Source organism: Oryx dammah, unplaced genomic scaffold (genome assembly GCF_014754425.2).
Source record: "Oryx dammah isolate SB20612 unplaced genomic scaffold, SCBI_Odam_1.1 HiC_scaffold_14, whole genome shotgun sequence".
Taxonomy (NCBI): Eukaryota; Metazoa; Chordata; class Mammalia; order Artiodactyla; family Bovidae; genus Oryx; species Oryx dammah.
In genome coordinates, this window is record NW_024070198.1 from 43,317,203 (window position 1) to 43,327,004 (window position 9,802).

The 9,802-nt window shown below is 52.7% G+C and overlaps 1 protein-coding gene across 3 annotated transcripts in view; it reads right to left on the bottom strand.

Annotated features, from left to right (window-relative positions):
- CTBP2 (C-terminal binding protein 2) overlaps window positions 1-4,419 on the bottom strand; it is a 167,599-nt gene extending 163,180 nt beyond the window's left edge. Inside the window, exons 1-2 of one of the 3 annotated variants that reach the window (XM_040254495.1) lie at window positions 4,274-4,419; window positions 3,918-4,128 (exon numbers count right to left, since the gene is read on the bottom strand). The gene's annotated coding sequence lies outside the window, so the exon portion shown is untranslated. Of the gene's footprint in view, window positions 1-2,230; window positions 2,435-3,445; window positions 3,463-3,917; window positions 4,129-4,273 lie in introns of those variants that run through there. The other 2 variants (XM_040254500.1, XM_040254497.1) reach the window with 2 other exon arrangements.
- Window positions 4,420-9,802: the final 5,383 nt, after the last annotated feature.

Genomic DNA, 9,802 nt, shown 5'->3' on the forward strand with positions numbered 1-9,802 from the left:
ATTTTTTCCATTTAGGGAAAAGTGTTAAGTGCAAAGGGGATAACTTTGCCTTCAAAAATGATTCATGATGGAGAGAACTGTTGGCAAATGGCTTTGGGGTGTTAGACCCCAGCGGGGCCACCCTTTTGGTTTTGAACCTCAAGGATTTCCAATGGTGTGAGCCAACCTGACTGAACTCCCTTTGCCAGAATATTTTAACAGCAATAAAATTCTTTCCCACTCCCGCACTGTGCACACACTCATCCTTTACCTGGCCGCTAGCTACTCAGAGCGCTGAACAAGTTCCAGCTTAATTTTGCAGCTTTGTTTGTTGTTGCTGTTTGTTTCACTTCCTCTCTCATTAAAACACTTTTCAGACTTATGAATAGGATTTCCTTCTGGAGTTTTACAAGTCAAGAGTAAACGTATTGATTATTCCCTGAAAGGGTAACTGGTGGCTAGTTAATCATTATACAGATAGCAAGTTTTCCTGTTTCATCTTGTGTACACGACCAGATTAACAATGCCAGGGAAAGCAAACTCGACTTTGCAGGAACAGGTGTGCCCTGAGTCTTAAAAGGCCAAAATATCTCACAAAGTATGTCACTGGTGTATTTTTACAATGCTAGTAGTATTTGTTTTTAAGTAGCCAAACTTTTTAACTTTTTTAACTTTAAAGACACACACTTTGCAAATATTTCTTCACCTAGTCAAAGACTAAGGGCCAGACATAAGTTGCAATTCCAGACCCGAAAAGAAACCCTCTTACGGACAGAGTTGGGTTTTTTTTGCTCTTGTTGCTGTTGTTGTTGCTTAAATCACAGATAAGAGATGGTAATTCCCCTTGCCCCTCCCCCAGGAGAACACCCAGTTAAGGGACAGTTTCAAAGAACACAACTGAAATTTTAAATAGCAGGGCTCTGAGCTCAAATCCACAGAGCTACAGAGAGCACCCAGCTGTTATTAACGCACAATCAGAAAGGAGGAGGAAAACAAACCTAGCTTTATCTCCGGCACCCCCCCCCACTTGCTTTATCAGCAGGAAAAAGAAATAAACCAAAAGGCACCTAGTCAGGTCCAAAACAAGCTCCAAACCCAAGATTCGTAAATTTCCTCTAATAACTGTTTTCTACAGGGACAAACAGGGGTCCCTACCCCTCCGGCACAGAAAACCAATCAGTGTCATAAATTCCCTTTGCCTTCAACCCTCACTCCCTTCTACCAGGGACAGAGCGGGGAGGGGTGACCCCGCATAAACACTTGCGCTAAACCCCTCAATGCTCTACAGAAATATGCTGGCGTATTTCTTTTGTTTGGTCCTGTTACACTTGATCAAGTGTGAACTATTAAACTGGTTTCATTAAAGGCAAGTGCATTCACAGCTAGCATCTAACTTCAATGGCAACTGGAAGCATATTTTGCAAGAAGGAGGGCCTGTTTTTTTGCTTGAAATCTACCATCTCATTAACTTTTCTTTTGGGGGCAATAAAAAGGGCACTAGGGTTTTTACAGGAGAGTGTCAGAGCCGCACAGAGATCTGATGCTAGACAAAAGGATATTTAGTGTTTCAACTCTGGGATAGGGTCCCTGGTACTTAAAAAAGAGAAAAGAAATCCTGTTTCAATATGAAAGCTGCTCTGACTGAAAGTGTTTAATTAGCATTTTGAATATTACTTTGTAATTGCTCTAAGAAGTACTCTTTGAAATCAAATGATTATAAAAACAAGATCCTTAAAAGTCCCATTACTTCAAAATGTAGGGGGAAAATTAAAAAAAAAAAGAAAATCAAAACAGTGGAATTCTCCTAAGCACATGAAAACTGAAGTTCTACTTTGAGAACCATAGAGGCAGAACAACAGTTAAGAACTGAACACGAGGTAAATTTTAAACTTGCCTTTGAACCCAAGCACCTAGCAGAGAAGAGTGTCTTCTTTGACGAAGTAGGAAAGTTTGATTTATTTCACCAAAGTCGGGAGGCAGAATCATTTAGTAAACTAACCAAAATAAACGTCCCCTCCAAATTATCCATGTCAGATAAAAATATACCAGTCTCTACAATATCCAACAGAATTGCAAATAAGGCACTTAGCATTTTAAATTCTCAATGCATATTTATAGGATAGAATTCTCTGGTCTACCCTTCGAGCCACTCACGTCTGACTCTCTAAGAACTTAACCCGATCTCCAGTCTTGAAATATATTAAAAAAAAAAAAAAAAAAAAAACGGAGAAAAATCCAGAAAGATGTTTACCCCGGAGAGAGCAAGTGAGCCCGGCGTGACGACGCAGGCCACCGCCACCACCCTCTACCGCCAAGGACGCAGATCAAGCGGGGATTTCTACGAAAAATTCCTTTCACTTGTTAAATACTAAGCACGGGGACCCTTGGAGCCAACAGCTGCTTGGGCCGCCTCCGGAAAAAGTATTCGGGGGGCTGGGAGCACTACATACACTCGCGCGCGCACTCACACTCGGTGTCCGAGACCATCGGCGGCGGCGGAAAGCGAAGCCACCGGAGGGAGCGTGTGCGCGTGTGTGTCTCGACGCGGCCGGCGGTGACCGCGCCGAGCTCCCGGGCCCGCGGCCTCCCAGCACCCGGGCGCTGCGTGGGCAGCAGGCGACTGGCCACGCCGCGGGCCTCTCCGGCTGGTGAAGGGCCCCCGCGCGCCCCGGATCTCGCGCGCCCGGGTCCAACTTGCCCCGGGGCGCTGGAAGAGCGCCAGGCAGAGAAAGAAAGGCGCTTTCCCCTCGGCCGCGCGGGTCGGTCCGGCGCCGCGGAGGACAAGGAGGAAAAGGCGATCGCGGCCGCCCGGCTGTCGCTGCGCCGCACCGAGTCCCCGCCGCCCGTGGCGCGCCCTCACCAGCCCCTCCTGCGAAACTTTTTCTTTTGGGTTCGCCCCACCCGAAAAGTGCGGCCAGGGCGGGGGAGGCGGGCGGGGGAGGCGGGCGGGCGGGCAGGTTTCGCGGCGGCCGCGGGCGAGGAGGAAGTGGTGCCGGCGGGAGCGCGGCCGGGCAGAGGAAATGCCCGGCCAGCTCGGCCCCCGCCCGCGCCCGTCGCCCGGCTCGCCCCGGGCCCCCGCCCCGCTGCGACTTTGGCGGGCCGAGCCCGGCGCGGCAGTGGCGGCGGCGGCGGCGGCAGATGTGGCCCGGCTGCCCGGAGGAGCCAACAATGCGGGGCCGGCAAAACAAAAGGGTTCCACTTCGCCTGCGTTCCCGTCTCTCACTTGCGCTCCCGGGGCGCTGCGCGGGATCCCCTGCCAGCAGGGGCCGCTCCCCTGGGGGCCCGGAGGCGCGCGCGCCCCGTTTTCCCACCGGACCCCCCGCTCCCCTCCCCCGTCCCCGCCCCGCAGGCCCCAGGCCCCGTGCGCTCGAACTCCCGGTCCTGGGGGATCCGGCCGTATTGTCCCCGCGGCGCGCCGCGCGCTCGGCCTGGGTCGCTGGCGGCCCCTGCGCGCGCGCGCACCCACCGGCCTCGGGGAACGAGAGCCGGGGGCGCCTAGGAAACCGTCGCCGAGACGCCGCCGCCGCCGCTGCCCTCCGGACGCCGCCGCGCTCGGGGTTTCTTTTTTTTTGCCAATCCTGATGGGAAGGAAGGTGACCGCCTACTTCGCATTCATCAACTCTCATCACAACAACAAAAATCCTGGCGCAAACAGCGGTCAGCGGGCGCGATCGGCGGCGGCCGGTGGAGGCGGGGGGGACGGCAGGCAGGGACCCCCAGGCCTGCGCCCACCCCTCGATCGCCGAGCGGGGACACCGGGCCGGGGGTGGGGGGGCGCAGACCAAAGATGTCCTCGGATGCCGGCTCGGTGTCCTTCGCCCTCCTTCTCCTCCCCCAGTGGCGCAGTGAGGCGCGGGCGCGGCGCCCCCCAGCCCGCGGCCGCAGGTGAGACGGGGGCGGCGGCGGCCCCAGCCCTCCCCCGGGCCCCCCCCCCTTACCTCGTCCCGGGCCGCCGGCGTCCACGGCGAAGGGCGCCCACCCGGGAGGCGGCGGCGGCAGCGGCGGCGGCTCCCGCCCCTTCCACCCCACCCGGCGGCGGCGGCGGCGGCGGCGGCTGTGCGGGCCCCCCGGGTCAGCGCGGCATGGCTCCCGGCTCCGTCCCTCGCTCCTCGGGCCGCCGCCGGCTCCTCTGGGCCGCTCCCGGGCCACCTTAAAATGACACACGCACACAGGGACACACACACACCCACCCGGCCCCCGATCCTCCCCAGCCCGGTCCCGGCCCCGCGCCCGCCCGCCGGGAGGGGGCCGCGCTGGGGGTCCCCGGCCCGCACCCGCCCCACGCCGCGCTCACCCCCAAGAGGATGCTGCTTCCAACTTGGATCGGGTGGGGGGGGGGGGCGGGGGAAGGGAGCGTCCGGGAAGCCGAGCGCCTCCCGGCTATTTGCTCTTCTTTATTTGTTTTCTCCTCCGGGGAAGGAGGAGGAAAACGGAGAGAAAAGGAAAGGGAAAGAAGCGGCACGGCCGCGTCTCGCGGTGGCCGCCGGCTGCGCAGGAGCGAGGCGGGAGGCGAGGTGAGGGTCGCGGCTCCCTCACTCCTCGCTCCCCCTTTTTTTTTTTTTTTTTTTTTTTTTTTTTGGGCAAAGGCGGGGTCTCTCTTTGCAAACCAATGACACAACCCCACATGGGCCGGCCTCGCCCCCTACAGATACTCCTCACTACAAATCGGCTCTCTCGGGGGATTAGTGGCTCCGCGAAAGTGCACACGGGCACGGCAGGCGGGCGAGGGGGCCGGGCGCGGCGGGCACTCCCCGGCCTGGCCCCGCCCGGGAGGCCCTGGAGACGCGCTGGGGCCTCGGGGCAGGGGCCGGGCGGGGTTCGGGGAGGGGGGGTCCGGCCCTCCAGCCGCCCTCCTTCCTCCTCCGCCCCTTCCACGTGGGGCCCCGGGCGGCCGGCCACGTGGGGGGACTCGAGTGCGCGCGGGCCTTGGCGCGGCGCCCCAGGGTGGCCCTGGCTCCGGCGGGCCCCCAGCCAGGCCCGCGGCGCCGACCTGCCCCCTTCCCGGCCCCGCGGCTCCAACTTCCTCCCGGGCCCCTCCGCCGGCCGCTTCTGCCTTCTCAGGCCCGCGGGGTCAGGCGCGGGCCGGCCACAGGGGGCACTTGCGCTCCCCAAATCCGGATCCGGGAGACGCTTGCCCTCGCCTGGCCCGAGGGGCGGCGGATGGCTGTGGGTGCGCGCGGAGGGAGCCCGATGTGCTGGAACTCGCAGCGGTTGTGTTCCCTACGAGAAGCAAAACATTTTTTACACATTTAAAAAAAAAATGTTCCTTCCTGTTGCCTGGATCTCGCCGGGGCTATTTTTAAAGCCTTGCCTTTAGGTGGGAGCTCCGGGCCCCGCGGGACGGAGGCGCTCTGCTGCTGGGTCCCCCCCCTCACCCCGCCTCAGAGTCGGGGACCTGGGCTCGCGCGCCGTCCCGAGGCCGCGAGGTTGGTGTCTGGACACCAAACCTGGGATCCAGGCCGAGAGCTGGCTGCATCTACATCCCACGCCCGTGGCCCGCGGCGTTGGAGCGCGGTTTGCTAGAGGGACTCCGCGATGCGGGCTGGGAGGGCTCTTTTCCCTGCGACCCAGAAGCCCACCGACTCTCATCTCTCGCCCCCAAGATTGGCCGCGCGTCCTCCGAGGGCCCCCGGTGTGGGCTGAACGGAGCCCTTCGTCTCGATCTGTTTAAAAACCATATTGAGATGTTACGAAGTGGATTGAGATGTTGAGCTGGAAAGGCGTGGGGAGGGGTGTGAGGCCCGGCCTCTGCAGGCCGCCGGGGCAGCGGTTCCCGGAGCCGAGTCGCCGGGTTTGGCTTCCCGCGTCCTCGGGAGCGCACCACGCCCTACGAATCGGAGGCAATTTCAGCCGGGGCCTGGGGGTCAGAGAAAGGGCCCCCGAACCGCGGGGTCCTGTTCTGCCTCCCAAGAGCGCAGCTCAGGGCCTCTCGGTCTATTAACATTTTTAAAACCCCTACTCAGGCCCGCAGCGTGTGCTAAAGTGCGCCCAGGTTGGCAGGCGCGACCGGCCTTGTGGGGGTCCTGACTCCTGATGGTTGCTTTATCATCCAACAATAGGTTTTCGAACCCTACTGCAGACCTCCTAGAAGGGGAGGCAGGGCGGGACGGGGCTTTTCACACCCTCTAGATCACAAAATTCTGTTACTAGGATGTCCCAAGCTCGTTTTCTGCTTGACCCTATTAGGCCCCGGAGGGCCAGCTGGAATGGCTCCGGTTCCGCTGAAAAACTGCCAGAGCCGCACTCTTAATGATCCCCGTCTTCTGACCACCCCGCACCCCCAGAAACATCTTCGAGGTGCTCCTTTCCCGAGCAGTTTTGCCTCAAGGTCATGGCGCCCAAGATAGTTCTAGATTATACCGTGACCCCACCCACCCCAGACTACTGGACTACTGTTATCTGCTTTTCTGCCTTTTAGGCATAACTATAATAACCAGAAAGATTTTCTGTTTGCTTATTTCACTGATGACCTTTGGTTCTGAGTGGCCCTCTTTTCACCCAGAAAACACAGAAAGTCAGCTGCTTTTTTTAGATCGCTTGTTCAACTTGTATGTCTACATGAATTTGACCTAAACTTAGAAAATACTGTGTTCATTGTTTTAAGAATGTTTAAAAAAGAAAAAGGTATCCTCAGAACCAAAACTTATTTCTCATTTCAACTTGATAACCTGTATTTTGAAATAGAGTCCATTTGCCCCCAACACAAATTATTTGCCCCCAATAATTTGAGTTATTTCAAATTCCAATTATAAAAAATATTTGTCTATTTGGCCGTGCCAGATCTTAGTTGTGGCCTGCAGGGCCTTTTCTCTTTAGTTGTGGCATGTGGGATCTTCCTGTCCCAGGGACTGAACCCCTGTCCCCTGCACAGGCAGGCATATTCTTAACCACTGGACCACCAGGGAAGTCCCTCAAACTCCAGTTTTTAAAAAGATGTTCCAGACAGCAACAGGAATGTTTAAATGGGCAAAGAGTTGAATAGACATTTCTCAAAGGAAGATATATACAAATGACTAACAAGGAGATTTCCCTAAGGAAAATGTGAATATCACAGAAAGATATCACATCATATTCATCAAGATGGCTATTATAAAAAAAAAAGAAAATATCAAATGTTGGTAATGACGTCAGAAATTAGGAATTAAATATAAATTTGTGCAGCCACTGTGGAAAACAGTTTGGTAGTTCCTCAAAAAGTACTGTAAAATTTACTGGATGATCAACAATTCCAATTCTAGGTACATACACAAAATAATGGAAAGCAGGGTCTCAAGCAAGTATTTGTATGCCAATGTTCGTAACAGTAGCCAAAAGGTGGAAATAACCCAAATATCTGTCAAAGGATGAATAGATGAAAAATGTGGTCTACACACACAATAGAATATTATTCAGCCTTTAAAAAGGAGAGAATTCCAACACATGCTAAACACGGACCAGCCTTGAGGACATTATGCCAAGTGAGACAACCAGAGACAAGAGGATAAATATTATGATTCCACTGATATGAGGTGTCTGGAATAAGCAAAATCATGGAGACAAATGGAAACAGATGACCAAGGGCAGGGAAGAGCAGAGAAAGGGGAGTTATTGTTTAATGGGCACAGAGTTTCTGTTTGGAATGATGAAAAAGTTCTGGAAATGGATGATGGTGACAGATTCCACAACAATTGTGAGTGTGCCTAATGCTGCACAACTGTACACCTCAAAATGGTAAATTTTATGCACGTTTTACTGCAATATAAATGTTGTAAAGTAGCTTTTGTTTTACAAACCTTAGTTTATACTTACAATTATGTATAAAGGTATTTTTTCAATAAGAAAAAAGTCAAGATGAAAATGTTTTAAAATATAATTCAGTTAATTTTCTGAATACATGCCTTTGACTAAGTTTGCTCTATGCCAGTTACCTTTACAGTATATAGTTCTGAGATGCTAATTGTTTAGTACTCTTTGTGCTCTCTTCCCATCTAATCCTATTTAACTGCTCAGGTTTAATTTCTGGTGTCCCAACATGGATTTTGAAAGACACATAAAAGAGTCACAAAAATAATTATAACAGCAACAAATGTTGGTCCTTGACTCGCTAGGATGCCTGGCACTGGGTTAAGCCCTTGACATGCATCTTTAATCCTCATAGCAACCCCTGAAGAGACATCTAGTATTATTCCCATTTCACAGTTGAGAGCATGTGAGAGTCAAACACTTCATGTGACTTCCCCAAGGTCACACTGCTGGTGACTGAGGAGCTGGCGTTAGACCCCTGTCTGTCTGATTTTGTTTATATACACATATCTTCATTATTAGCGTGGATTCAAAAAAGGCAAAGTTAGTTACTTTAAAAACATATTTTAGCTTCCTATATGACAGGTTTTTCTTTCTTCATTTTTTAGTAATAAACCTTCAATCTAATCTTTAAAGGAAGAAAAAAATAAGGAATGTCCCAAAATAAATGTACTGTCAGACACTGGTTAAAAAAATAAAAAGACAAAGATAGGTATGGTATGGTGGATTTTAAGACTCCCGAGGATCAATTTCAGAACAACAAACAAAAGCTGTAATAGTGAAAGTAAAAAATAAATTATTACTGAGAATCATAGTTCCACATATTACTTTCATATTAAGGAAGAAGTAATATAAATAGTTCAGAAATATTGCATCTAACACTTTTTTTTTTTTGCCTTGCAAAAGATCCATAATCACTTTTTCCTGATGATCTGAGTTAAATAGAAAAATCCATTCACCCAGAATATTTCATTTGTTCAGGTAATCTAATGGTAAAGAAACGGCCTGCCAATGCAGGAGACCTAAGAGGTGCTGGTTTGATCCCTGGGTAGGTAAGATCCCCTGGAGGAGGGCATGGCAATCCACTCCAATATTCTTGCCTGGAAGATCTCATGGACAGAGGAGGCTTGTGGGTTACATTCTATAGTGTCGCTAGGAGCCAGACATTACTGAAGCAATGTGGCAGCAGCGATCTTGTTAATCAAGCTTCTGAAGTGGGAGGAGTTGGAAATGTACACACTGCCCAGCGATGTGCTGTAGAAGAGGCTTTCCCTTTATTCTGGGGACTCAGTTTACTGGCCTGGGGAGCCTCCATTCCGGGTGGATGTTGCCAATAACAGGCAACTTTGTGCCTTCTGGTTTGATTCTGTTTCTTCTGGGCTATCCGGTCTCCTTTGGTACTTAAAGTCCTTAGCAGAGTGACTTCTCCCCTTGTTCAAGAAGTCTCCCTCCTTCTTTCTGGGTACTGGAATTTGGGGCTCAAATCAGGGGTGTTCTCCAACCCTGAGGCTCTGGGGAAAGGGCTTCACTCTCCAGTTGAGGGGTCTGGCCCAGAATGAGCCCCAGTGCTGCAGCGTGTGGGCTGGTGGATAGTTCTCAGCACACACAGAGCAGGGGCATTTCTCCTGTGGACTTGGCCATCCCCTGCTGACCAGGCCTGGCACAGCTGACCCTTGGAGATGCTGCCTTTTCTCCAGAGCACACACCACCCACCCCAGTCCCTCCCACAGGGCTGCCTTCCCCTGTGGATAAACTGTGTGTGTCAGTCACTCCGTTGTGTCTGAGTCTTTGCGACCCCATGGCCTGTGCCCGACCCAGGGATCAAACTCACATGTCTTGTTGCTTATGTTTCCTACATTGGCAGGAGGTTCTTCACCATTTGCGCCACCTGGGAAGCCTCGAATACATACCTACACACAAAAGAAAGTGAAAGTGAAAGTTGCTCTGTCGTGTCCGACTCTTTGCGACCCCATGGACTGTAGCCCGCCAGGCTCCTCTGTCCATGGAATTTTCTAAGCAAGAATACTGGAGTGGATAGCCA